We start from the raw sequence: 26,627 nt of genomic DNA on the forward strand, positions 1-26,627 counted from the left end.
CTTAAATAAATTCTTAATAATGTTTGAATAAAAAAAAAATTTCTTCAAATAATTGTCAACTTGGCGAAATTTCAAAAAGTCGCCAAGAGGAGGGCTATTCTGCGATTCTACTCTCCAAACATAAATAATGCTTCAAGATATTTTTGACGCAAAACATATTCTCGCCGGCGTACTACATACTAGTTCAACTGATAATTAAATACACCACACACAAATTATTTTCTTTACGAAGGAAATAAAATTTATTCATAAAATTTGTCTTGGAAAAAAATATTGCAGTTTTGTAACATTCTTCATTCATTTCTTTGCTTCCGCCTTGGCTTCCGCCTTGGCTTTTGCAGAAGTTTTTACAGACTCCATTTCCTAATGCAAACAAAGAATAGAATGCAATTAGTAGAAGAAAATACAGAACGTTTAACTCGTATTTATAATTAAAAAAATTAAATTTGGATCACTTGTTGTGAAATAAGGATAAACGAGAATAAAACATATAGATAAAACGTAAAGTTGCCATCGGAAAATGGAAAAATAAGGATGAGAAACAAAACTAGAAAAACCACAATAGCCGAGAGAGAAAAAATATGAAAAACAAAAACACATACTTGTTATAACAGTCATAAAAATCTAGGTGGTAATAGATATTTTCGAAAACAATTTATAATGAAATGATTATCTTACAAGAATTTGTTCTTTTCTGTCTTGATATTTTAAATTTTCAGCCCTGTTCATGCTACACATTTTTATTGTAAATCAGTAGAGGGATTCATTATAAGTGCTTAAATGTAAATTGCTGTATATTTTTAAAAAAAATTTATAATGTTGAATAAATCTAAAGTAGCACAAAGTAGTTTTTTTTTTCCTAAGAAAAGATATGTGTTTGTAATATTTTATATTAGAGAGTAAATATGTGTATATAATATTCATAAATAATACTATTTCACAATTTTAGTATGTATTACCGTGTCCTTAAAATTTGCATCAATGCAGCTTCAGGTTTTGCCTTGTTAAATTATTCAATGCAATTAAATATTTATTCGATTTCAATAATTTCAGTTACTGTATTGAAATATAAAAACATACAAAACTTTTTCAACTAGTTATTTTTTTATATAATGTATTTAATAGAAATACTTTATCCTTTTAGTAGTCTTTTTAAACTTATCAAATGATTAACTCTGTACTAGTTGATAGTCTCTGAGATTATTAATTTAATTATTGATTCATTATTTATTGCCAGTACTAGTATAAAATTATTTAATTTTATTTACAATTCAAAATACCTTAAACATTAAAATTTCCTTTCAGTCAAAAAATTAAATTTTGTGTATTAGTTGTTCTTCTACGAAATATCTAATTACATTCAAGCAACTAATTTTCCATTGCCTAATCAACAAACAACCTCTGCAATAAGCCCTCTGTTTCTATGACATTCGAAATTTGGTAACAGATTCTGAAACACAGCTCAGACAACTAAGCTGGAACACTGAACTTGACAATAACTTGCGTGAAATTAAATCTGGATTCAAACATTTAACTAGAATAGAAAATCCCAAGTTATCATCAATAGACTACGTATAGGACATAACCTGTTTAATACCACACAAATATTTCATTTTAAATGAAGCACTCCCACAATGCAGTCTTTGCCGAGAGTATTTTATGGTGAAGCAAGTTTGGATTTATTTTATTATATTGTTTCCATTAAATCCTATATTCAATTCTTACGGTGAAAAATTTTTTGACCCAGTGTTTGAAATTTAAATTTAAAAGACGACAGTAATTTAATTGTGACTTTAGCAATTTTACTTGGAGACACACCTCATCTTAACTTGGATATCTTACCTCAAATACATCGGATTTTAAAATTCGAATTAGTTCAAATTTTAACCAATTTTTACCTAGTTATATTGATTTTAGCAAAATTACTTTAGTTTCCATTTTGTTGTTTTGATTGTTACCAAGTTTCTTCAAATTCAACCTTGAGTTTTAGGCGCGGTATAGCAAAACCATGGCTCTTGCTTCAAAAATTTACATCACTCATCAAATTAAACTCAATCTTGCTTTTGGAATTTAACCAAGTTTTTATATAAATCTTAACAAAGTTATATGAACTTTTAACCTAGTTTTAGGCTCGGTATAGCAAAATCATGGCTCTTGCTTCAAAAATTTACATCACTCATCAAATTAAACTCAATCTTGCTTTTGGAATTTAACCAAGTTTTTATATAAGTTTTAACAAAGTTATATGAACTTTTAACCTAGTTTTAGGCTCGGTATAGCAAAATCATGGCTCTTGCTTCAAAAATTTACATCACTCATCAAATTAAACTCAATCTTGCTTTTGGAATTTAACCAAGTTTTTATATAAATTTTAACAAAGTTATATGAACTTTTAACCTAGTTTTAGGCGCGGTATAGCAAAACCGTGGCTCTTGCTTCAAAAATTTACATCACTCGCCCAAATTAAACTCAATCTTGCGTTTGGAATTTAACCAAGTTTTTATATAAATTTTAACAAAGTTATATGAACTTTTAACCTAGTTTTAGGAGCGGTATAGAGAAATCATGACTCTTGCTCCAAAAATTTACATAACTCACTCAAGAAATTAATTAACTACGTTAAATTTATATATTAGTCAAAGGGATGATTTTTTTTTCGTGATGGAAAAAGTATACAAAATTGTGTGTGCAAAAAACACTTTTTTTAAAGTTCTTTTTAATACTCAGAATAAGTTAATTCATTATAGGATCAGGAAAAAATAAGATTTAAATAAAATATATAACGTGAACTGTTTCAGTAATAGGTAGAAGCCCAGAAGTAGGTCGGGGGTAGGAAACGTTTCATATTTTTATTTCTCATTGTTATTGTATTTTCGTCGAAAAATATCTTCTACCGCATCCCAATTAAACTTTATGAATTTGAGTAAAAACTAGCGCTTTCTACTCCAAAACATAATTATTTAGGCATCCCAGAGGACGAAAAAATTGTCCCACAAGCTTAATAAGAATCATTAAAGTTATTTTACCAATCAAATAATTTCTTCAGATGAGTGTACGTAAAATTCTTGTCACTTCTTGAAAGAAAAAAAGAAAACTATTATTTTCATGAATACTTTGTTGAAAAAATTATGTGTATACATGCGCTTAAAATAAGTGTTGTATTCCAGGGCTTAAATAGCTTTATTAGTCATAACTGAATTTGTTATGAGTTGAGAAAAAGGATTAAATAGAACGATTCTTAACTGAACCCTAATTATGTTATTTTATAATCGTCGTAGAACAGCTGACTCAATTTCGGGATTACGACTACTAAAGTTCAATTCCGTAGCCTAGTAGTTTTGAACCCAATCCAGAAGACAAGGGAACTCCTGGATCAAGTTTTGGGAGAAATTTGCCTTCGCATAGGACTTCTTGATGGAACTAACCCGCATTTGCGTTACATGAAGAAGAAAAACACGAAAACCTCCCACGATTAGCTTGATGGCAAGGGGACTCTAACCCATAATCCATCTACCACTGAGGATATTATGCGTCAGCATTGCGGTCGGTACGAGCCGGATGCGGAATTCGAATCCAATAGCCATCGATGGGATTCGAACCCGGTTCACTTCATTGAAGTCGCCCTATCCCATGAGCCACCACAGCTCTAATATATTCTATCTCTGACGGTTATGTTCTGAGTTGATAGTTTGAAGTATAGTTTTCTATATTCTATGTATTCCAGCTTAATCGAATGATACATTTTGATAGCATTAATCGTAGGTTAAGGGTTTTATATACAACTAGTGGGCTGCGCCCCTGATCGCTAACGCTCGCCAATCCCCGAAAATTGCTACGCAATCTTATATGGTTTGCTGTGCTCGCTACTAGCTTAGGTACATTGCAAATGCACAAAATTCTAAGAATTCAAAACAATCATTCAAATCCATATAACAACTTTTTTTAAGAAAAAAAAAATTGTATTATAGGAAAACGTTTCTCTATATAACATAAAATCATAATGGTCTGACACCGTTTTCCATTGTTGTAAGCGCATTTCTATTGGCCGGAAAATCACGTGGTAGGATCCAGCTTTACCCCGTTCATTTTCATATTATTTAGGTTGTCATCAGCAGATCACACTTGGTGAGAATGCTCTCTCTGGTTATTTCAGTTTCCGTTTTTAAAAACGCTATTTGTTGAGCCACCTCAGTTATTTTTGGCATGTGACTTTTTTAGCGGCAATCATTGGTCGATTTTCTAGCGTTGCCATTCGGGGAGTTGTAATGAGGCTTTTTTTTGTCTCCGTGTAAGAGAAATATATATATAGATAATTTAGTGTCTTATCCATAGAAATTTTTTTTCATAATTTATAACTTAATAGATACTTTGAAATAGTTGGAAAAAAGTCTATATACGATCTTAGAACCTAAGGAAATATCTGTTAAAAAAAAATCAAATTCTGATCAGCGAATCACATTTTGGATACCCTCTTCGTATGCTGCACTCATCTCATTCAATTAAACGGAAAAAAATACATTCAATATCTGGATACAACTATCAGCCGCGTAATCAGGTTCTAATCAAGTGTGGTACTTTTTCGTCAAAAAACTTGGATAACTTCTCAATTCATAACAAAATCACTTTTTTCAATAAAATTATTAGCACTCGGCAATACCACACTAAATGGTTCTTATACACAGTTATTTTTCATATTTGATGCCTTTTTTATGACATCACTACGTAAACACTAAAGATATTATTTGATCGGAAAAAAAATTCTGCATACGGGACATCTTTCTTATTCAACTAAAATAACATTTTAAGAAAATAATTATGTTTCCACCGGGAATTAAAAGTGTTATTTTAGTGGAATTCCCAAAATAAAGAGCAAAACAGTTATAGGAGAGATTTTCTTACGTTTTTTTTTTTTAATTTCACCATTTTTAATGAACACACAAAAAAACTTTCTACTTTAAAAGAATAACAAATTAAAAAAAAGACAGATAAGTGTTTTACAAACCAAATTTATGTAGAGTTATTTGTCGTTGAACAGCTGACCCATTTTTTGTGTTTACGACTACTAATGTTCAACTCCGCAGCCTTGTAATTTCGGACCAATCCAGAAGACAAGGAAACTCCTGGATCAGTATCCCCAGAGGTATTGATTTGTTATGAGAGCATGAAGGACTTCGCCACTCGACAGATTTAAAGTGCACCATTTACTACACGGGGAGCCTTCGGCCGGCGGGGATCGAACCAACGAACTCTTGGACATGGGGCCAGTGCCCTACCAACCAGGCCTGTTATGTAGAGTTGGTCTAGTTTTTAAAATAAAAATATTTGTTATGTAAACTCAGACGAAGCTCATGGCACTGTATAACCATTTCTATTTCTAGCGCCACAAACTACAAAATAATTAACTATTAACCGTTACACTAAAAAGACCACCTGAATAAAAGGAGGAGCAAATTAACAAAAACGTTAAATGATACTAAACCTTTTCAACCCAATCTGCAGCAGCCTTTTCCATTTGCTGTAAATAGAGAAAAAAAACTTCTCTTAATACTATGCATAATATCCAGTAGGGTAAAATGGTCCTACATAAAATAAAACTGTATCAACTATTAATGGAATGAAAAGAATTAACAGAGAGCACATACACTCCCTGCTCGCTGCGGTTGCCAACCCCAGGGCTGCCAACTTTCTACGCTTCTTTGTAAAAATATATTCGAGTAGTAGCTTTGTTTATGTTTTAATGCATTATCATGTATTCATTTAAACATATTCTCCACACCACTGCACACAAAAGATTTAAAAGTTCACAAGCAAACGACACTTTTCTGCTTATTTTTCGTGGTGTGTCTTTTAGAATGTTGGCAAAATTCTGAAAGCTTTCTTTCTCAAACGTCTACCACTCTTTAAAATATTTTACAAAAAGCGTAATTGTTGGCAGGCCTGCAACTCTCAGAAATGTGTTCGCTGTAACTATCGGGTTGCTCTGCAAAATAAGCTGTCTTCGCTCGCTTATTGAACGCTTTTATATTTTATTTTAGCTTTGTATGTTAATTCTCTTTTCAAAATGATACGAAATTGAGATATTTAAAGATATGAAACGTATGCATTCTGGGAAACCTTCAACTTTCACGGTCCGTAAAAGCTAATAGCTTCATCGCTGAAGCCATTGCCATTTTATTGGCATTGCGACTTATTTCAGCAGGTTCGACTCTGAAATACTGCATTTACTCGAACAGTATTAGTAATTTGCGTCAACTGGAACATTTTGGTAGTGGAATTCATCCCATTCTGTGCTTTATACAGCATTTATTATTTAATCTCTATGAGAATGATTTCGATATTTTGTTCTGCTGGGCTACAAGCCATGTAGCAATGTCGGGTAATGATTTAGCTGGCGCAGCTGCACGATCTGGCACTATCTCCGTCTGTACCTTACTCAGACACGAAATCACATATTCGACATTTTATAAGAGCATTATGGCAACAGCAATGGGACTCCCAGATCAACAATAAATTAAACTCTGCCAAACTCGATTTGAACCTTTTAACTGCGGCGCGTCTCCGCAGTGCAAATGTTAAACTTACTCGGCTCTGAATCGGCCATTACTGATCCATCTTCATTTTTTATTCGAGGAACCTCCTCCTTAATGCAACACTTGTAATGTTTTACTTTCGATTCACCATATTTTAGTCATTTGCCCATGTTTCAACAGACATCGTCTTACCGTTTTTTGGTAGTTCTATTTTATTTATGGGAGATTTGTTAGGGGAGTCTCAGAATCCTGACATTTTTGCATTTTTACGTGCTATTGGCATTTTAAATTGCATATAAGTATTATTCTATTCATGATTTTACTCACTTTTTACAATTTTACTTGTTTTGCAAAATTTTACTGAGTTTTAACTTTGACATGATTTTATTTCATTATTACCGTTGATTGTTTCTATATCATTTTATCCAATGTTTAATGTATTTAATGAAAAGTAAATAAGTATGCACATTATTTCTTGACATGTATAAACATATTGTTTTGGTACAGCAGGTCCTCATTTGGAATCTTGTGCCATTAAACTCTACATTCAGTCAACCAAAAATTAACGGAAGGAATTATCCAACGAAGGGAATTATAATTGCAGGGAATCAAAATCACAGAAAATTTGCCGATTGTTAGCAAGAGAACAGCTTGATGATAGAAAACATTCTGAGTTTCTTCAAGGAAAAGCAAAAAATCATCATGCATTCGATACGCTTCTACTCGAATTATTTCTCCAGCAATTATAATCCACCCAGGGCTCGATCTATTTTAGCATCTATTCAAGATCCCACGTCAACGAAGGCTGATGAAATTGCCGATAAAAGTTTGGATATTTCACTTCTACAGCAGTGTCATCTGTTCTAAAAGTTCTTCAACCGCAAAATCAGAACTGTTACAAGGCGTCCTTATTTCCTTAAGACACTCTAGAAGTCGTTCTAGATCTAGAATTCATTATCGGCTAAAACGCCCAAGCGTTAAAGGCGATATATGCTAGTATCATAAAAAGTTTAGTTAAAAAGTGTAGAAACACTATAAAATCTGTGGTACATAACTGTCTTATTTAAGCATACAAATGCTCCCACAAGCACATTTGTCTTACTTGACATCTAATGGTATAGTATCACCTGATAATTAAGATTTTACATAGAATCTTATAATGCGTTTAATACTATAGCCGGAAACTGTAAGTATAGTGATGTTGTTGAACTGTTAATAAAGCTGTAGGTGGAAGAAGCGTAAAATATTACATAGGCATAAAAATGATCTTTTAATTTAATATCTAATTCTAACAATCGCATATGCTACAGATTTATTAAGAAAAAAATGAGCACATAAAAAAACTGTGACAAGTGTTTAAAAAAACAGTGGAAAAAAATAAGCACACAATTAGCATTTTAAAAATTGGATCACGACCATTCTGCAATGTATATTCAATTAAAGAGATGATAAATCTTCATCGTATTAATACGAAATGGTGTTGTTCATTCACGTCGCACTAGAGCTGCACAATGGGCTATTGGCGACGGTCTGGGAAACATCCCTGAAGATGATCCGAAGACATGCCATCACAATTTTGATCCTCTGCAGAGGGAATGGCACCCCCGCTTCGGTAGCCTGACGACCTGCGCGCGAAGTCGAGCACTTGACGGTAGTACAGTTAAACGAGGACCAATACCGCACTCCCTCGGTCCCTACGCAGGTTGAACCAAGTGGTCACTCACCCGCACACTGACCGTAGCCAGTGATGCTTCACTTCGATGATTTGCTGGGAACCGTGTCTTAACGATCAGTTCACTGCTGGACTAATACGAAATGTTTTACTGTAGTTACCATGGCAGCAAAATAACTTCTGACCCTTATTCATGTATCTTGGCTCGATAAGGGTTTAAAGGACCGTTATTTTTCCGATATTGGCCCTACATAGAATTTTCTGATTCAACAGATATTTTACAGACAATATCGGTCCTACATAGAATTGTCAGATGCACCCGATAATTTATATGTATTATTTAACCTATATAGGTTCAATGTTGGCAAATGTAGACCATATAGGCCATTCTTGGACCAATATTACAAAATATTGATATCCCAATATTGGTTCCCCGGTGCATGTTCTTATAAGAGGATCCATATTGAGCACTACTGGGGCCAAGGTAAAACTGTTGCTAGGGTAAACTGTTGGCAGTAACGGTTCTAAAACAATTTCTCATCGCTTTATGCTTTAAATTGTTTTAAATTTCTTTTTTATTAAATAACCTATGCTAAAATTATTTTTCTGAGAAGATATTAAACTGGAAAATTAAAGCTGTGTGTGCGTTTCCTTTTAGGAGCATTACTACTAGTTTTGTCGGGACTTACCCTTCCATTGAGTTGGATCAGTTACGAACAGTACTAAAATTAATTAAATCTTATTAATATTCTTAGGTTAATGAGTAAAAATTAACATTTCATTACATAACATTAATTTATTCTATTTTAAATGTAAATCTATAGACTCCTTTCGAAGTATACATACCATACAGATCCGAAACACGGTTTTTACCATATTGCTATATGAATGTATTAAAAAATTGGCGAATTTTTAAAGATACTGGACTACAATCAACCGGTAATTCAACAATCGACAGATAATAAATTTTAGACTAAATATGGCTGGTATTTGTAAATTTCCTTTTAAAAGAGCGTTAGTTTAATCTGTTTGGGGTGCTTGAGGTTTCTGCTTCTTAGTCATTTATAAATGAATAAATTATAAATTATTTAACAAGTTAGAAATAAGAGTGAAAAAAAAGCACTACCATAAGACGTTCATTCTTTTCCATGTCTTTTACGAAAAATCCACCATTGGTACCACCTGCAATCAAATAAAAAAATTGCGAAAAAATTACACCACGTATTGTTAAAGAAATGAAATTGCACCACGTATATCTAAATTATTATAGACAAAACAGTTAATGTGTTACAGTTGAAACATAGTTTTTGCATGAAGTGTTTTAATATTTTAGCCAACACATTAGTGTAATTCAGTAAACGAAATCGGACGAATAGGTAATTGAATCTTACATAATCTACTTTTTAAACATTTGATAGCTCAGAAACTATTCAACAAATTTCGGACTCCAAACTTTTGGCATTTTATATTACAAATCGCAGTACCCTCCTTCACCCTTATAGGTTTGAAAATCTGAATCCGTTCAACAACAAAAAAGTATGTTTAATCAAAAGAAAATATGTCTGATTTCGTAACCTTAATATTGTCTGTACTAATTAATTAGCATGTTTTAAGTCAGGCACGATTAGATAGGCGTAAAAATCCGGTCATTTAATCAAAATGTATTCTAGGTAATCCGTTATTTTTTTGCACTGTACAAACTTTGTAAGGAATACTTTGTTATAAAATACACACATTTCATTCTTAATAATATTTCTCTGCCCATTATTTTTGATCACTGCATGCTAACTTTCAATCGGTTTTATTTGTACTACTTTTAACCGCCATCGTGTCAAGAGCTCTCCAACATATTTATTTTTATGACAGAAGAAAATTATCAGCATTTATTTCCTTTGCTACTTCAAACTGAGGCAAATTTATCCTAATCTAGACTACTTCAAAACAATACATATTGATCGTATAACCCAGGTTATAATCAATAGACTGGGCATTGGTCTTTCCCGTTTTACCTATAAACATTCACTGAAAGCCGAACATCTACTCAGTTGTTCTCTGTATTGTACCGACAATACTATTACACATATTTTAACTGACTGTAAACGATTCAAACATTTGAGGAACAAAATTTTTGGTTGCTTTTATCCTGATCTTTTATTCGTACTTGGTGACCCTATCTTATCCAGTTTATTAAAACAATAGGACTGTATCAATTACTCTAAAAAATAATAAATCAAACAATTAAACCTAGTGTCTGTCGCAACATAGCCATTCCTTGCTCTTGTGCCAATAAACTCCACCCAACCAACCTTTGCTACCTTTTATCCATTAAAGCGTGTTTTTCTAAAAGATAATGAAATTGATGTCTCACTTGACTTGATAGTTCGAGAAGAAAAATTAAAATAATTATTCTTTAACCCTTAACAGCCATTTTTTTGAAGAACTGTATATGACTTTCAACATGGCGAACATTCAAATTAAACTCAGTGATACAAGTTATTCTTAATAGTTGTTGACGCATGCCATTAAAGCAGAGGGGGTGCGATTAGTCTTGTTTTCCAGTGGCGCCATCTATGGCCAAGAATTAGACTTCCGCTACACCCGTTTATAAGGCGGACCCATTCATACATTCATCCACAGATCGTAATTTTGACCTGAATCAGAGAACGATCAATCTCCAATCCAGTACCCCCAGAGGTAGTGATTTGTTATGTTAACATGGAGGACTTTGTGACTCGACATTCTTAATAGTAATTTCAATTATTGATTATTTAGTTTCTTTCCCCAACCCGTACCAAGAACAAGTTTTCAGAAAGTAACGAAAATAATATTCAGAAAAATTTGAATAACGCGAAACATTCCATAACAGGGCAGTTTGTCTGAAATAACAAATTATTGCCAACTAGAAACAAAAAAGATTTTTACGCTATTTTTTACTTTTTGATTCGTAAAAGAATCTGCATTCTTGTTTGAAACTTGTAGCAACTCATAGAAGAGTGAAAGCCTCACCTCAGATAACCTTTTCAGTCCGTAGGAATCATAACTACGCAGAGAGATGTCAGAACGAGAGGACTACTATGGATCGTATCTCTTAATTATTATAGTACCTCAGAGATGCCAGCTAGGCTTATATAATTCGCCATTTTATAAAAGTTTAGTCATGTAAAACCCTTTAAAAAGTAAGCAAAAAATTAGCGAAATATCTGCAAAGTTTAGTTTGTAGTTATTTACCGTTTTTTATATTATTTTGGCGTGCCCGGAGCAGTTGGCATCTCTGTAACCTGTGCGAAGGTCTTCTCTCTTCGAGGATAGAAATTTATCAATAGGTTAAGCCCTACATGCTATTTAAGTTGTTATCTATCTGTATAAAACTAATTAGAGAATTGCTAGTAACGAAAAAAAATACGCAGGCTTTCTGGTTTCTATTTTCGATTTACTTTCACGCCGATACCTGAAATTTAGTCCGTCACTTGCAATTTCCAAGAGTATGTACCTGTTTTTATGTTTTATTATTTTTTTATAGTCAATGATTTTACAACACGGTTAATATCGAGTATAAAACTCAGCAAAAAAATCTCTAGAAGAAATAACATGTTTAAACATATGTTCAGACATGTTTAAACAAACAAATTGTCAAATAGAAATCAATAAAGGGATATGGTGGAAGTTTGCTCGTCTCCACTCATTTTAAGAAGCTGGTTTTTGTTTATACTCGTTTAATAATCCACATACTTTTACTTAAGAAGGAGAAAGTTTTATACATTTAGAACTATTTTACTGTTTTATATATATATATATATATATATATATATATATATATATATATATATATATATATATATATATATATATATATATATATATATATATATATATATATATATATATATATATATATATATAGTCGCGCTAATGATATTTTGTTCTTCGTTTTCCTCTTCTTTTCCTCCTTTTCCTGGAAGTTGCCAAATGTACTGGTGAGGAATATTTGTTTGTATTCGATTATTATTATTACTTTGTTGTATCAAATCCTGAATGGAAGAAACCGCTCTCGTGCTCACCTTGCGTGGAGACCCCTGTCCCTGGAAAAGAGGATCCTTGTAATTGAGAGGCATACCACAGCACTCTGCCTTGGGCCGTTAAGGGTGGAGGCTGTTTCAAGAGTGACTCACGAGCATATATCTATTGGTCAGCATCTGTGTTTAAATGTGTATGTTTATATAGTTGGACTCCATGGTGGGTGGTGCTGGTAATAGAAGTGGTTAATATTTTCTGTTGTTGAAAAATAGCAAGGTATTCAATTCCGCACACCAGTTTTAATCGCAAACAATTTGAAGCAGTGCAACTATATTTGTTATCAAAACAGTTTCCGTGAAGTCTTTCCGTGAAGCGGGATATTTATTTGCAGTGGATTCCGTCCCACGTTGGTCTGTACGGGAATGAGATCACCAACTCGCTGGCAAAACTTGGCACAAAGGAACCTCTGCCGGAAAGTTTGGGACTCACATCCTCGGAAATTCACTCCACTAGAAAGAAAGATGTCCGGCTAGTCTGGAATACACCCCCCAGTACATATCTAGTACTTTGGGGATAAGCCGGGTCGTGCTTTGACCTTCAGAGGTAATAGAGGTGATCAGATCGTGTTCACTAGATTCATCAGTGGTCACATAAAGCGCATGAGGTATGAACAGCAGCGAAAGGTCTATCCCACCTGCAACAAATGTTTCTCCAGTGCAGCCAGCCCGACTCACCTCCTTAACTGTGTGGATTTTGAAAAGGAGGATTTTCTGCGCAACCCGATCTTGTTTTTTGATTTCCTGAGGGCGAATGAACTCATGGACCTAGTCTAGCTCCGCTAGACTAGTGGGGATGAGAAACAACAACATCAAAACAGTGGAAGAATAAACATATTTGTTATTAACTTTAATTTCTTACTGACTGAAGTACTCCTGATTGGTTAAAAGAAATGACGTTTCTCTGTAGTGACTATAAATATGTGTGTGTTTTTCTTCCATTGGTGAATCCTGTGTGTATCGACTAATAACGGTCCCGAAATGTGATATTTGTCATCTATGTATTTGCTGATGTCAACGTTATTTATTTTTATTTTATTTAAAAGAATTAAATAAACTAACATTTCATAGTTATTGGTGATATGTATTTTTTATGACATTATAGCTCAGCTAAAATATTGTTAAGTACACACAAAAATAATTAAGTAGGCGGTAATCGGATTAATGCTATGCGGCACTTTTAACCTCTATATGTTTTCCATTCACTTGTCTTTATTGTCAGTAGGACAAATGTCAATTTTGGCAAACCAGTTTTTAAACCGACAACTTATCAAACGCAAATTTTCTTTTTAAGACAGCCGTTTCATTTTTATTTCTTTAGCATTTTCTTTTTCGATCTTCCTTATTTATAACGATTTTTATAAGAGTGTGCAGTTAAATTTTATTTTTCCGAAATATAGTTTAGCAACATAATAATACATTAGGTTAGCAATAATTTGGAAAATAAATTTTTAAATAATTGATTTTTACAATATTGAAGCCATAATAATTTCCATCGTATCCTTTGCCAGGAAATTTTGTTTTTATACTAGTTTTTCGCTATTTCCTCAAAAATATTGAAGGTTACTACCTTCAATATTTCTAATGCTTTCAATAAACTATTGAAGGATATTCAAGAAATTCTGGAAAATGAAAGGCCAAGAGGTGATACGCATCGGCTGTTCTAAATTTTCTATCTTTCTCAATCCCTAGGGCTCCAAATACCAGTCCCGGCTTTGATGGTGTATCATCATACCATATGCTTCGCCATTTGACATCTGCATCTTTGCAGAATGTGTTATTACTTTTTAACAGATTATGGACAGATCAAGTATACCCATCAAAATGGCGACAGGCTATTGTCATACCAATATTGAAACCTGGTAAAGACCCAACGGAGCCAATTAATTATCACCCAATAGCACTGACATGAGCGCATGGTTAACTCATTTACTTTCTCGAGAAAAACAAACTCATTCCAGATTTTCAAAGCGGTTTTCGTAGAGGCAAATCGACACTGGATAATATAGTTTCTTTAGAATAGCGTATACGTAATGCCTTTGTCCGACGAAGTGATTTAGTCTCGATCTTCTTTGATATTGAGAAGGCTTACGATCGGATATGGCGTTACGGCATTCTAAAGGTTTTGGTCGACATGGGCCTCTGTGGTCATCTACCTATTTTTATCAAAAACTTTTTGAGTCGTAGATATTTCCGGGTCAAAGTGTGCAATATGTTACCATCCAATCCGAAGGTGCACCACAAGGCAATGTTTTAAGCGTCATACTTTTCATTGTACATATTTCTCTCATCTTAAACATACTACCATCTACAGTTCATGACTCACTTTATGTCGACGATTTGAACGTATCATGCTCAGGTTCAGACAAGAGAGTAATTGAGCGGCAACTTCAGCTGAGTGTAAATAAAATAGTGGAGTGGTGTGAACTAAATGGCCATACAATTTCCCCCTCTAAAAGTTCATGCATGCATTTCTGTCGGTTGCGCAGGATTAATAATGAACCTGCCATTCATATTAATAACACTGTCATACCAATTGTTGAGAATACAAAATTTCTTGGCCTGATATTTGATAAGAAGCTTACCTTTTTACCTCACATCAAACAACTTAGAAAACGATGCGAGAAAGCCTTAAACATATTACGAGTGCTTTCAAACACGTCTTGGGGTGCAGCAGATCGTATCGCCCTGCTGCGAATATATCAAGCGCTTATACTTTCGCGACTTGATTACGCATGTGCGGTATATGGTACTGCTTCTGCTTTTAACTTAAGGCGCTTGGATACAGTGCATCATACTGCCTTGCGTAAGCGGCTCTTCCGCACGTACCCTGTTGAAAGCCTTTATGTTATCTGTAATCAACTACCTCTAGACCAACGCCGCATGCAGCTGTCCTTGACGTATTACTTTCGCGTTATGTCATCTACCACACATCCTCAAAAGCGTGATTCTACACCATCAATTTTGCTGCGGATTTATGAAGCTCGTCCTTCTCATATTCGCCCTTTTAACGTTCGCATGGGATCACTTATTGAAAATTTGTCTGTTTGTGATTCTCTATCGCAATCAGTTGAGCATTTTCTTATTTCACCATGGACCATCTCGCAATACCAGTTTGATTCTCAGTTTGTTGCTTATAATAAAGCTCAAGTGTTTCCTGCTATATTTCAGCAACTTTTCAGTTCTCATCGTCATCAGTTTTTTCAATGAGTTCCTGTATTTACAGATGGCTCAAAATCTCTAGGACATGTCGGTTGCTGCGTCGTCATTGCCGATTCCACGTACAATTTTAAAATCCCTCATGTTTGCTCAATTTTCACGGCCGAAGATGTAGCTATTCTTTTAGCTCTGCGATTGATCTCATCACAGCCTACCCGAAAATATTGCATTTATTCAGATAGCCTGAGCGTGTTGCCCCAATTGGGACATTTTGAAGAGTTGACTCACCCAATTTTAAATTTTATACATCATTTGTTAAATTATTTTCATAAAATTGGGTTTGATATTTCATTTTGTTGGGTCTTAAGTCATGGCGGAATTCCAGGCAATGACTTGGCCGATGTTGCTGCACGATATGCTACAAACCCTTTCTGTTTGTCTATACCTTACTCAGATATAAAAACACACGTACGACAGCTAATCAAGTCTCTATAGTTGCAACAGTGGGATCTTAAAATCAATAATAAACTGCGCGCTATAAAAACTTGATTTGGATCCATTATCTGTGTTACGTAATCGTAGGGCAGACGTCAAACTTACTCGTCTCCGAATCGGCAACACTCGATTGACCCATCTTCACTTGCTGTTTGGTGAACCTCCTCCTCACTGCAATACTTGCAACGAGGGGTCGGGATAGCCTGGTCGGTAGGGCGCTGGGCCCATATCCAAGAGGTCGTGGGTTCGATCCTCGCCGGCCGAAGACTCCCCGTGTAGTAAATGGTGACTGATGCACGTTAAATCTGTCGAGTCTCAAAGTCCTCCATGCTCCCACACCAAATCAATACCTCTGGGGGTACTGATCCAGGAGTTTCCTTGTCTTCTGGATTGGTTCAAAATTACAATGCTACAGAGTTGAGCGTAAGTAGTCGTAAACCCATGAAATTGGGTCGGCTGTTCAAGGACGGTTATAAAATAAAATAAAATACTTGCAACGGTTTACTCACTGTTCATCATATTTTAACCATTTGCCCATGTTTTAACCGTCATTGTCTTACCTTTTTTGGTAGTTCTATTTCAACTCTGCAGGATTTGTTAGGTGAATCCCACCATCCTAGCATTTTTGCTTTTCTACGCGCAATCGGTCTTTCATGGTGCAATTTTGTGTGATTTTATTCAGCTTTGAATGCAACTGTTTTATGACGCCATACTTATTTTTACATTTTTATCTGGTTTTACTCACTTTTGAATACATCTGTTTCGCTGTATTCAGTTTTATAAATTCCGTGTGATTTTTAATAAGAAAGTTTGTAATATTAGTACAAGGTTACCTAAGATTTATTTTAAAACTGTTTGTTTGGTGCCTTCTCATGTCCTTCTCTGGACCTTGCGCCATTAATCCCTACATTCAATTCATTCTTTCTCAATCCATCATTTTTTATATATATTTCTTTATCTTTTTCCATTACGTTTTTTATTTTTCTGTTTATAAAGATTTTTAAATTGTTGACTCAATGCGCATTTTAAATTTTATTTATTTTTATAATTGTATCTATTTTACTTTTACAGTTGGCTGACATACTTTGTGACAGACTAATACTTTTGGTCTATTGATCTGATTTTTACATATTAGGACTTAATCTTTAGTGGTTTGAAGGAGTAACCTCAAATATGCCAATTAGTTTAAGCAGACAATGTTTTAAATTACGAAGTGAGGCACAAAAACGTACTTATCTGAATAAATTTTTTGACGGATTCCCGACCCTCAAAATATAGGGGGTAGCCGTAATCTGAGAAATATAGTCCTAATAATTTGGTCAGGAGAGCGATAGAAAGTTAGGATCTCTTGATGTTAATGCTACTTTTCGCGTATTTCGTCATATCTCGAGAACTTTTTACTCGAATTGAAAAATTTTAGTACAAAATTATAAAATTCGTTTATCCAAAGATAATTTTATGCAAAAATGATTTTAATTCATTTTTTTTATTAGTAATAGTCGAAAAAAGTTTGCATTGTAAAGTATACCATTTTTTTTAAAGAATAAAATTTTTTATTTTAAAATAAAAAAGAATTTATTGAAATTAAATACAACATTCAATTATAAATCACTTAGTTGTTTATATATACCTACAAAATGAATATAATTCGTATAATGCTAGTTTGATGTATTTTGACAGATTTTCACTTTTTATAAATTTTATCTGAATATCCCTTCTTGAAATCTTACTCTCTTTTTTTCCCAAACACACTAAGTTTAAATTCTAAATATCTAATATATATATATTTGAAATTTCAGTTTTATTTTTACTTTACAGCAGTATCAAAAAAATAAAAAGCAAAAATGTGCAAGAATGCAAAAATTGGCAAAACCAAATGTGAAACAGTAACGTGACATCGCGATGTTTGAGTGGCGATGCATCACGATGCTGCAATCTTAACATCGCCCAGTCCTAATTGTCAGTATAGTTGTAAGCTGCTGTCGTTAAAATTTGAATAAACTTCTCCAATACAATCTGCTGTGTTTATCTACCTCCGCATGTTTCCACATTTCAACCTGATTCAAACTCATAACTTCCGTAGGTTCGATCACAGGGCGGCCGAAAAGTCTCCGTGAAGAAAATGGTGACTGATGCACATTAAATCTGAATTGAATTGAATGTTGGGTTTAATGGCACAAAGTCCACAGAAGGACATGCTGCGCCAAACAAACGGTTTTAAAATAAAATCCTAGGTAGATGTATACTACAAGTTTTTCCCATCAAAATCACACGGAATTTATAAAACTGAATACAACGAAACCAACGCATTCAAGAGTGAGTAAAACAAGATAAAATTTAAATGTAGTTAAGTATCATAAAACAGTTGCATTCAAAGCTGAATAAAATCACATAAAATTGCAAATAGGATAAAAACAGTTAGATACAGTATAAGAGACCAATTGCGCGTAGAAACGCAAAAATGTTAGGATGATGGCAGTCACCTAATAAATCCTGCAGTGTTAAAATGGAACTACCAAAAAAGGTTAAACGATGACGGTTAAAACATGGGCAATAAATTAAAATGTGATGGATTGTGAGTAAAACGTTGCAAGTATTGCAGTGAGGAGAAGGTTCATCAAACAGCAAGTGAAGGTGGGTCAATCGAGTGTGGCCAATTCGAAGACGAGTAAGTTTAACGTCTGCCCTACGATTACGTAGCACAGGCAATGGATCTAAATCAATTTTTATAGCGCGCAAATTATTATTAATTTGGAGGTCCCACTGCTGCAACCATAGAGACTTTGTTAGCTGTCTTACGTGTGTTTTTATATCTTGGTATGGTATAGACAGAGAGAAAGGGTTTGTAGCAGATCGTGCGGCAACATCGGCCAAGTCATTGCCTGGAATTCCGACATGACTTGGGACCCAACAAAATAAAATATCAAACCCATTTTTATGAAAAGAATTTAACAGATGATGTATAAAATTTAAAATTGTGTGAGTCGATTCTTCGAAATGTCCCAATTGGCGCAACACGCTCAAACTATCTGAATAAATGCAATATTTTCGAGTAGGCAGTGATGAGATCAATCGCAGAGCTAAAAGAATCTGACGAATCGCAAAGTCTTCCATGTTCCCATAGCAAATCAATACCTCTGGGGGTACTGATCCAGGAGTTTCCTTGTCTTCTGGATTGTTTCAAAATTACAAGGCTACAGAGTGGAACTTTTTTAGTCGTAAACCCAAAATTGGGTCGGCTGTTCAACGACGGATATGAAAAGAACTAACTTCGTCAACCGCCCACGCTTTTTCTATTTCTCGGAGATTTTGATGGTGACAACAATCTATGGGGTAGTTCTGATTTGAATGCTCACGAACGTCGAACAAAAAACTCATCCTAGACTATGTTTGTTAAATCTAGGCGAAGACACATTTTCATAGACTTTCACAAACTTTCCATTGCATTGACTTAAATTTACATCGCAAGAAAATCACCAGTAACTAACATTTTAGAGTTAGAAAAAAATTCTCCAGTTAAAGAAGGATGTGTGTTCCGATCACGTCCTGTTGTTGTGTATAATTTATTCTTGATTGATCATAAACGAGTCTTCCCTTAATGAAACAAAAACCATTTATTATTCAAACTTAACAACACGACCAGCGTGTTCACTTGTCAACAGCTGCCGAACAACTGAAAGAAGAACGAAGAGAAAATAGCAAATTGACATCAGCAATTTATTGAAGAAAAGTCAGGAGCACTTCAGTTCGCTTCATGCAAAGGATCTACAATATAGCAGCATCCATAAAAAAAAAAGACTTACCAATTCAAAATCTTTAAGAGGGGTTAAAGACACAATAAGAAACTCAAATAAATCAAAAAAATCCGCCAAAACAAAGAATTTACCTTTAAATTGGAAACATCAAATCCGATCAAAAAAAGCGTCACTCACACACGAAACCTCTTCAAAGCAACACTTCTAACCTTTTACTTTCGATTCATCATATTTTAATCATTTGCCCGTGTTTCAATCGACATCGTGTTACCTTTGTTTTTAATAGTTATATTTTTTCTATGGAGCATTCGTTTGGTGATCCCCATTATTCTAACATTTCTGCTTTTATACATGACATTGGCACTTAAAATTCTACATAAGTTTTAATCTATTTATGATTTTATTCACTATTAGAAGCATATTCGTAGCTTTGTACTATTTTTATAGATTTCAAATTTTTTTTTTTGTAATTTCATTAAAAGCTGACTTCATTTCATTATCACCTTCGACTGTTTTTGTACAATTTTATTAAATTTTAATGTATTTTAAACGTTTTTTTTTTCTGACGCAATGTGTCCGTATTTGTACCTTGTGCTATAAAGCCTTACATTAAATTAAATTTAAATTCTTGTCTGAGTATTGTGAGAATCATTTTGTCTGATTCCATAACCTAATTAAGAATTCGCATTAACTGATTTTTATGATGTGAAAAATCATTAGAAACAAATGTTATTTAGAGTGATAATGTTTTTTCGCACTGCCCATTGAGGGTGCAAGGATTCCGTTACCCCCAACCTCCTACACCTGATGCATGTTTGCTGTTACTCACTTATAAATTTTCTAGAATCAAACTGTCCAAAATTCTTTTCGTAAGCAAACATTTGAAAAGTTTCGAAATCATTACTTTTCTAACGATGTTCTAAGTTACGATTACAATTGGTGCGCATGTTTTGACGTTTTTGCAACAACAGGTAAGTTACTCTCAATTTTTAGTGACTTTTTGTCGACACGGAAAGGATTCTATATGCCTCCCTTCTTTTTGCAAACGTGTGAGTTTTATAAATAAGAATTTTCTTGCTGAAAGCAAAACTATAAAAAATATCATCAATAATAATAATAATACATTTTGTCATTCTGTTTATTTATAAATAAACAAATCCCTACTTTCTAAATTGTATAATCATTTCTTTTGAAATTTACTCACAATGATCTCCATTACTAAGACAAGTGATGATATAACATAACCGAAAAGTAATATAATTATAACACCCGCTATATCATGTAGTGTTAATGGTTGGGTATCTTCCACGGAAGTTTTTTTTATTTCCTTAATATATTTTTGAATTTGAATGTCTCTCGGTATTTTTTGATATAACCCACTTTGCCAAATCCGCGATATAAAAGTATTAATTTTATTCTTCAGGCAAAAATTTTTATCCATGTATAATGCAATCATAGAGGGTGAAATTCTGTCGTCTGACACGAAAAGGTCAGGGTCCGATCCGAACTTCAAGTCCAAGAAAATATCTTCTCTAAGAATTGCATTAACTTTAGAAAGCGCTTCATGGTAATCAAAGTTCCTATCTTTAATAAAAGTATCTGCTTCCTCAACGTTTTTATATAGGGTCCGAACATAATCATAAGAGGAGTGCTGCAGTACACTTATGATCGCTGACGAATCAATAACATAGCATTTCTGAGTACCCTTTTTTACGGCTTCGGACAATTCTTTGAAATTCCGCACTGGTGGGTTTTTTAAGGGATTCACCATAAAGGAGAAAAAAACTGCAGAAAAGCTGAAAGAGACCACCAACGAAAAGAAAAAGAATGCAGTGAAAAACAGTCTGCTCTTGAAAGATATCATCGGGAACTGTAACCCTTGCTTTAATAGGCTGCTCAACATCTGCAAGCACATATTTACATAAGTTATTTTAATGTCCAGCGTGAGTACACCAACAAGAGGAAGAAATACAAAAGCAAACAGGAGTCCCAACCACGTGTTAAGAGTAAATGGGTAGAGAAATGCAAATTTTGTCGATAATGGCACAGATCTTTTTACGACAAATGAAACATGAATAATGTTATAAGGAAAAGTCATATAAGCTTCAGTAAATCTGTCGTAATTCAAAAGAATTTGTCCAAATGCCACATGTGATATGTTATAGTCAACGAATGCTAAGGGTGAACCGGAGCCTTTAAAATCATAGAAGTTTATAATTTTCACTTTGAAACCCAGATAGTCTAATAAAATTTGTAGAAAAATTCCTTCATAGCCACTGCACACATATTTTCCATCCGAAATTTTAGTAGCATTCATTATATCTTTAGAGAATGCCGTTGAAACTATTAGATATTCAAAATCACACATTGTTTTTAATGTTTACTGACAAAACGGCTTATAGTTTAATTTATAATTATAATAAAATACGAATTCAGAAAATGCATATTTCTAACGAAAACATAACTTTACTCATAATTAACACTTATTAAAGTTATATAAATAATAATATTTATAATTTTAAACAATATCCGCCAGAATAATAAATGTCCCAGCATCAGTGTGTGGATTTGAAAAAATTTATATAATCAGTTTTTCTGTTACGCATTTTATATACCCAAAGTATATTTTTTTACGTATGTACATAAACATACACGCAATATTGACTCTGAATGATCGTAAATACTGCTGATATTGTTTTTAAAACATAGTATCTTTAAATGGGGGGAAATACATTTTTTTAAGTACAGTACAGTTAATTGTAAACAACTTAATAATATACTCTGGATTATTTTTTCCCCTTAAAGTATGTTTTCATGTTTACCAAACTCAGCTTCGCTTCATTAAATAAATTGCGTGTTTGTCTACAAATACAGGAACGTTTTGTTCAAAATTTTCAGTGAATTCATTGCTATTTAAATGAATCAATAACAACTAACTTCTTTTGGTAAATACCGATTTTGTCCGGTTCTGTTTATTTAAGTGTAAAAAATACGTTTCTCTGACTTTCAGTAGTGTTTGCACAGGCAAATCGTTTAATTTAAGTATTTTATTATTTGAAATTAGAAAGCAACTTTTTAAATGTAATTGTAAATTAACTACTATCGAAAATAATGGATTAAAAAAACAAAAGAGATATTAAAATTTCAGCAAAATTTAAATTTTTTCCTGCATGAGTTCTGTTTGTGCAGCTCTAATGAGATTGCACAAAAATAAGACGGCAAAAATGAATAAAAGTACCGTACTGAATTGAAATATATTGAAGACCATTAATTTATTTGCGCGGCATTCAGATGTGAATACAGAATATCCTGAAAGCTATTTCTCAAAGAATGTGGATTAAAGAGTATCTGCGAAAGCATGCAGTTAGAGATCTTTTAAAATGATGTTAAAATATGATTGTCGTTCTGAATGATATCTGAAAATAAGTTTGTAAATACAGTAGGAAACCGATAATCTGGAACGATCGGGACCATCACTATTCCGGATAACTGATTTTTCCGGTTTTCTGAATTGCTACAAAAAGTCGTATTTTTACTGTAAAACACAACTAAAAAAAAAAAAATATTTGGAAATAATCTTGAAGAAACGAAGTAATACACTAATGATTATTTCCAAAATGATGCTAGGGTAAACATCGTTCAAAAAAGAAAGAAAAATCCTAAAATCTTATGAAGAAAAAAAAAATTTTTTTTTTTAAAAATAGCGAAAAAATTTATCGAATTTCGTTCCGGTTTTTTGGTTTTCCGGTTTTCTGATTTCCGGATAACGGGTTCTGTACTGTAGAAGTTTCGTCAAATGTTTAAACATAATTAAGAGAGGATCGACTTTCAAATGAGGCCTTGAGTCCAGTAGCAGATAAATTTTACAATCTTCAAGGTTAAACTCGGATAAAAGCTAACATAGAAGTGGGAAACAGCTAGTTTTATATAAAGTTTGTCTCAAAATGTGTTGTAAGAATTTGTATTTTTTTTTAAAAAAGCAGATGAAACGTCAACGGTTTATTAGATGTTGTTTTCCGGAAACCACCTTATTTAGCGCAGTCTATTCACATTCTGACGGAATTATTTTTTTCCCGTATGAACATTTTTAAAGCGAACAAGGGGTGGAAACTAGAACTGAGCGATAAATCGATGCATCGGAAAATATCGATTCTATACAATTATCCGATGCTTGGATATTACCCGATGTATCGTTGGCATTGATATCTACACATGGGTGGACATGGATGTCTGAAAACTCGCGCGAAGAGCTTTTTTCTCCGTACGGGTGCAGTGATACCTGTAGCGATGATCTTTCCCAGTTTTTTTTTTTTGACATCGTGACTCGTTTTACTGAATGTGATTGAGAATCGAAGTGTTGTTGAATCTCTTGGTAATGGAAGGGTTTTCTTTTTAATTGTGTGTGTACAAATTCTGTTGCTTTTTTTTGCAATAAATCCAGCCGTTTAACTTTTTTAACCGCTATTTTCCAGATATCGATGTCTTTAAATATTGAGAAATAATTATAAAAAAATGCAACGTACTAATTGCGCATTTACGCAATACTGAATGTGAAACATTAATGAACCGAAACATCGTGATGCATCAAAATATCGCGTTGTTATCTTGACAAAACATCACGATGTCAAAACCTTAACATCGCTCAGACCTAGTGGAAACCCACTCGTTTTATATTCCTGAAACCTCACTTACTTTCCTTTTTATGCCTCCTCCTTTTCTCTAGGAATATAGCAGTAATTTGAGAGGGAGAATTTAGTTTCTTTTAGACAGTCAAGTGATGTATATTTTCAGATATGTTTCTTCTTTATTCTCAATTGAATGAGATTCGAGACGATCGAACCTATAGTTTAGACGTTGTGAACGGTTACAATACGAAATTATGCTTGTACTCAACTGATATTGATACCCAAACAAGTAAGAACGTTAAGTTGAATAAGACTATTCTCAAGTAAAAAAAAAAAATCTTGCAATTAATGAAAAGATGGAGAAATCTTCAGAGGAAGGCATTGGGCTATCTGGCCAACTTTGATGATGATGATAATACACTAGTCCAGGGGTAGGCAACGCGGCGCCCGCGGGCGCCGTGGCGCCCCCGATCGATTTTTAATGCGCCCTCGCTGGACTAATGTAAATGTATGATAGCCAGAGCGATTTACTTAACTCTTGTCAAACGGCGATATACAGCAAGTAGTCAGTAGAGTTTAGGATTGTGCATGATTATCTGTAAAATATGCGCCCTCGGTGATTTTCAAATTTAGTATTGCGCCCTTAAGGACAAACAGGTTGCCGACCCCTGCACTAGTCAATCGAACAAATAGTTCAAATGTTGCAAGATGTGATCAATAGTATGAAAGGTACTGCTTTCGACACATAATTATAGTTTCCTACTATCCTGGAACTATCTGCATAAGTAAGATTTTTTTTCCGATGTAATTTTTCACATGCAATGCGACTAATTTCGAGATGGTTGAACCAATAGTTCAGAAGATATAAGATTATTTTAATAATAAAAACAATTCAAATATTGCCTTTGTGTAGTTGGTGTTATTCGATTAAATGAGAAAAAATACACAGAAAAATAGCTCAGCTGTCTGTGCAGTTTTGTGAAATGCGTAAAATAGGCCCAAGTACAAGATTGTACATGAAACACTTATTGCTTCTAAACTTTTAGCTTGTCAACAGATTTCTTGGGTGCTAATTTTTCCCAAGAAGCACTTTCCCTCTGCTGTAATTACTAGACTATATGTTAATTGTGACGCAAGTATTGATTACCTGGATTGGAAAAATAATCATATGTTTAAAGACAAATTAATCAAACGAATACAAAATTGCTTAATACGAGGAAACAAGTGAGAAGTAATTTTACTCTTTTACAAAACTCTTGACAGTCAAAAATTGAATGTCTTTTTTTTTAGCTCACTTATTTTTTAATATTTTTCTTTTAAATTTGACAAACAATTATCATCAGCCCTATTTTTTATTTTGATTATAACTAACAAGCTCAACACTTGTTAAAAAAGAAATAATTCAGTTTTATACACTGTTTTAAACCACATAATTATGATTTGCACAAAGAAAAAAAACAACCTAATTTTGGGTACTTACAAGTGGATAAAGTAAGAGCTAAAAACATAGCTAAAATCAAAGACGTCAGAAATTTTAAAAGATGCATGTTCCAAAGCAGCTCCAGGCAGATATCATCAAAGACTTTAGGAATCGTTCTGAAACAACGGAATTTATACAATGTTTTATAAGTAAGTCAGTTGTAACAATATTATTGAAAAATTAATACATCTCCCCTGTAGGTGCAAAAAAAAATCGTGAGTTCAGATACCAATCAGAGAAGTGATTAAATACACGACCATTGTCATCTGTTTACTTACATTGATATTTGCCACAGATCATGACAGCTGCAAAAAAAAAGGATTAAAATATTTTTCACGAAGATTTCCTCGGCTTAACCTTTTGAAATTCGTCAGCACTTTCACAACGTTGGATAAGATAAAATAATGAGAGAAAAAAAGAAAGCATTTTTACCTCTTAAGATTCAAAAGTTATTTTCCGAAATAGGTTTATCGTTATACACTCTAAAATAATACTATACTTTAAGTGCTAATTTTATCACAGCTACGGCAGTCTATTTACATCATTTTTTAATGGTTTTGCCAAATAGCGCTTTTAATCGCTAAATTAGGTGACTTTTTAGAATTAAGAATAATTTAGGTTGTACTTACACTTTAAATGAAAAAAACTTTTGCAAAATAATTGTCTAATGATAAACAATATTCACTACTTACATTTATTTCAATTTAATGGAAGGGGCATAGTTTTCCAGACGAATAAAGAGTATACGGTAAGTAGCTTGAGAACCTAAATTACAATCACTGTCCGTATCATTACTGTCGCTATATTAATCAAAAAATAGTTCCATTACTGTTGAGGATTT

General features: G+C 33.4%; 1 long non-coding RNA gene across 1 annotated transcript; it reads right to left on the minus strand.

The window, feature by feature from the left end:
• Positions 1–215: 215 nt before the first annotated feature.
• LOC147803342 (uncharacterized) lies at positions 216–25,945 on the minus strand. Its single transcript, XR_015429045.1, has 4 exons — positions 25,787–25,945; positions 9,329–9,384; positions 5,480–5,515; positions 216–363 (listed from the first exon to the last, which is right to left on the minus strand). It is a non-coding gene; the product is annotated as an uncharacterized LOC147803342 (long non-coding RNA).
• Positions 25,946–26,627: the final 682 nt, after the last annotated feature.

This window comes from Parasteatoda tepidariorum, chromosome 9 (assembly GCF_982258835.1).
Source record: "Parasteatoda tepidariorum strain Cologne lab strain chromosome 9, Ptep-v5.0, whole genome shotgun sequence".
In the NCBI taxonomy this organism is placed as follows: Eukaryota; Metazoa; Arthropoda; class Arachnida; order Araneae; family Theridiidae; genus Parasteatoda; species Parasteatoda tepidariorum.